Below are 3,848 nucleotides of genomic sequence, written 5' to 3'. Positions count from 1 at the left end.
AAATGCTGAGGGGACATCCTCACTCCCCAACTGAATTGACACCTAAATTCTTTCCTTCCAAGGATGTGGAAATGGAAATGGCCATGTATGTTCATGCAGATAATTGATGTGAGTATTTTGTCATCAATACATAAAAGCTGCAGAGTTACACAAAACAAGCACTATGTACAGAAAGTCTTCCACATGAATTTATGCAACCAAATGCCAACCTCTCAGTCAATGCACCAAACAAGAAGAAGGGCAAACAAGTCACATATGAAAAGCACATTCTGCCCTTCAGTGTGCTCACGCTGACCAAATTTACTTCATATGTCGATTTCATATGGCTGCTGCCTCCTCCCAGCATAGCACCTGTATCCATGGAATTTCTAAATGTCAAGTGCGCCAGATCCTAATTTTGGAACATTCCTTCTGATGATGTCCTTGGTCTCCAACTCTTCCCCAAATTACTGGTGATTTTCATATCCAGGCCACACATTTTTCATGTAACATTGCTGTGTTAACAGCTAGGAATCAGGCTAGAGATTGTTAACTGCCCTAGTTATTATTTAATCATTAAAAATATTACTGAATATCCAGTTTTCAATTTGCTTTCAAGTTGTTTTCAAGATATGGTAAGTTAGACAGACATATTTAGAGATGAGTAGATCAAAACCAGTCAATATTCAGGTGAAGGAACCAAAGGTCAGTGGTTTTGACCTACCCATGCACTGGTGTGATGTCAGGGCAGGGCCAGGTCAACTGGTGCTTCAGAAATGATGGATGTGAGAAGTTTGGGAACACACAGGTCCTTTATGGCTCCCTTGGCAGACTGGCAAAAAGCACTGACAACTTACTAAAATTTCAGACATGAAGTTACAACTGAGGAATAATATCACCAAACTGGAGACAGTGGTGTCAAACACCCTTCTGTCCACTGAACAGGAACACTGACAGCTAATACAATCATATTTTATATTATATATTCCATAAGTATGGAACATATCTGTACATAAATGCATGCAGAAATATGTTCATGTATGTATATGTGTATATATATCTATATCCCCAGGAGTAGAGGCACTGGGACCATATTCCCAGAGCCTTTATTGACCCTGGGCCCCTTCTATCTCCAATTCAACACTTTTCCTGACTGAAATTAAAGGAACAAGGGATGAATAAGGTGACCCCAGGTAGTGGACTCTGTTCTCCAAGGCCTCAGCCAGCATCCTCCTCCTAATGTGCCCTGGTAAAAAGACCTCCCTTTTTTTGCTTTCATTTTACATACAGAGTCACCTCCCAAATGCAAATCACCACTTCAGAAAAGAGATGAATGCAAACCCCACATTTACTTAAATTCTGGTTTCTCCTCATTTTGGATAAGATTCCCTGAGCATCATGGACATCATCAAAACAAACATGGGACGCTTAGGGTTCTTCTTCTTTCTGGTGGCAGCTCCCAGATGTGAGTGTCTCAGGGACTCAGATATGAAGGTAATGGGGTGATGGAAATGAGAACATGACTCACTTTGGTTCTCCTTGTTCCCAGGTGTCCTGTCCGAGGTGCAGTTGCGGGAGTCGGGACCTGGACTGGTGAAGCCATCGCAGACCCTGTCCCTCACCTGCACTGTTTCTGGAGGCTCTTTAACTGACTATAGTGTGGGCTGGATCGCGGGCCAGGCTCCAGGCAAAGGGCTGGAGTGGGTTGGTGTCATCTATTATGATGGAGATACAAAGAAGAACCCAGCTCTTCAGTCCCGACTCAGCATCTCCAGGGACACCTCCAAGAATGAAGTTTATTTAAAGCTGAACAGCCTGATCCCCGAGGACACGGGCACCTATTACTGTGCAAGACACACAGTGAGGAGAAGTCAGTGTGAGCCCAGACACAAACCTCCCCTGCTGGAAGCAGGTGGATGCTGGGCTGCAGGGGGTGCTCGTGACCAGCAGAGGGCGTGCAGGGACCATCGGGGTTTGCCTGGGTTTCCCTCCTCTTACTTCACAATAAGTAACTCCCACAACAGTCATTGCACCTTTATAAGCAGTGCTATGATTTATATAACATTCAAACTCAGAAAAGGTTTCTTTATGTTGCCAAGTGCATATTTTAATACACACATACATTTTACATACAATTTTATGTATATTTTGGGAATTGCCCCATTTTCTGAATTGCCTGAAAATGCGGAAAAAACTCTCCCTGTGAAGTCGTTTCTTTCCATTTAACTCACATTTCTGAAATGCTCAGGCCAATAATCCCCGACCCACCGTCATAAGAGCCCCATAACCTCAGGGGAATGAGGATGAAAGGAAAGCCTGAACCTCCCAAGGCGCAGCTTCCAAGTGGCTGTATTTGATCCCTCCCTCTCATGTGGCATCAAAGTCCAGGGCCCTGTACTTAAATTAAGACCCTTATTGTCCATTACATAAAATGGCATCATTATCTCACACTCACACACACTGTCTTTCATTATATTATTTGATTTATCATATAAAGATAACAGTCTGCAATTTATCATTGTTATATAGATAACATTCCTGATTCCTTTTCTATTTAACATTTACCTTTTAATTTTGATTCCCGTACCAATCAATAGCTTGCCACATATTATTTTCCCTAAAATCATCAAATTATTTTCTATACTTGTAATATTAAACTCTCCATGATAGTTTTCTTTGAAGCAGGTAGTGTCACATGAAGGAAATTGACACACTGTTTATGGTCCCTGCACAGTCACAGGCTTCTGAAGGCAGATTTCCCTGAGGTCCTCACAGGGAGGGCATGTCTACCCTGTGCTTCCTGGGCAAACACACTTTCCTCTAACTCCCTCCTTTCTGCATCTGAATCTGGGAGGTAGTTTTCCCATAACTGTGACTTGTCTTTAAGGAACAAGAATTCCCGTTCCCTACTTTGCAGGCCCAAGCACACCTATGGCCATGAAACACTTTCAAAACACAACCTTCACTTGGGGCATATCTGGCTCCTTGGCAATTGGACTCTGTGAATTCAGGATTCTGACAAAGAGCCTGGGATATGAGCAGGACAGACAGTGGTGGAAACTCCCCCCATGCAACCCCATCCTTCCTCATGAGGCAATGCATAGCAAAGAAAGGATTTTTGCACCATCCCTAGGGTAGTTTCATTTTTTCCATATTTTCCTCCCAATATGGATTATTTCTACAGTAGTGTCATCAGCTGCCTATTTCAGGGAGCTTCTTCAAGTTATGAATATTATTCCTCAGTGAAGAGAGGGGAGGTGGTACTGGACATACATTCCATGATGGACTCTGTCTTCTACTTTCTTTTTTTTTTACTTTTTAAAATTGTATAATAGAAAATATTTATAAGGTAACAAAGGAAAAAAAACAGTTTTCAGAGGACTCTTCAATAAATAGTTACAGGACAGATCCAAGAATTTGTCATGACTACCATACCATAATGTCATATTTTTCCTTCTAGCTGCTCCAGAGGGTAGAAGGAAATAAATATTTATTTACTATCAAAATTGACTTTTCCTTTTTTGTGAAAAATAACATCCATACATGAAAGCAATAAATTAGAAAGCACAGCATGACAATTAGTTGTAGAACAGGTTTCAGAGTTTGGTATGGGTTACAATTCCACAATTTTAGGTTTTCTTCTAGCTACTCTAAGATACTGGTGTCTAAAAGAAATATCAGGGTAGTGCAGTTGTGGCTCAGCATGGTGTACTGGTGGCCCAGTGGCAGGATTATAGCCTGCTGTTCCAGAGGCCCAGGTTTGATTCCTGGAGGTTGACCATGGAAAAAATAAATAAATAAAACTCCACCATCAACTTTGTTCTTTCTATCCCACTCTATAGGGGTCTATGGTCTATGACCATTCTAAC

General features: G+C 41.7%; 1 pseudogene across 1 annotated transcript; it reads left to right on the top strand.

Annotated features, from left to right (window-relative positions):
- The first annotated feature begins 1,335 nt into the window (after positions 1–1,335).
- On the top strand, positions 1,336–3,117 carry LOC143675588 (immunoglobulin heavy variable 4-39 pseudogene; annotated as a pseudogene). Its single transcript, XR_013171660.1, has 3 exons — positions 1,336–1,444; positions 1,529–1,951; positions 2,867–3,117. The product of XR_013171660.1 is annotated as an immunoglobulin heavy variable 4-39 pseudogene (transcript).
- Positions 3,118–3,848: the final 731 nt, after the last annotated feature.

Source organism: Tamandua tetradactyla, chromosome 3 (assembly GCF_023851605.1).
Source record: "Tamandua tetradactyla isolate mTamTet1 chromosome 3, mTamTet1.pri, whole genome shotgun sequence".
Classification (NCBI taxonomy): Eukaryota; Metazoa; Chordata; class Mammalia; order Pilosa; family Myrmecophagidae; genus Tamandua; species Tamandua tetradactyla.
This window is presented reverse-complemented; position numbering and strand designations above follow the sequence as displayed.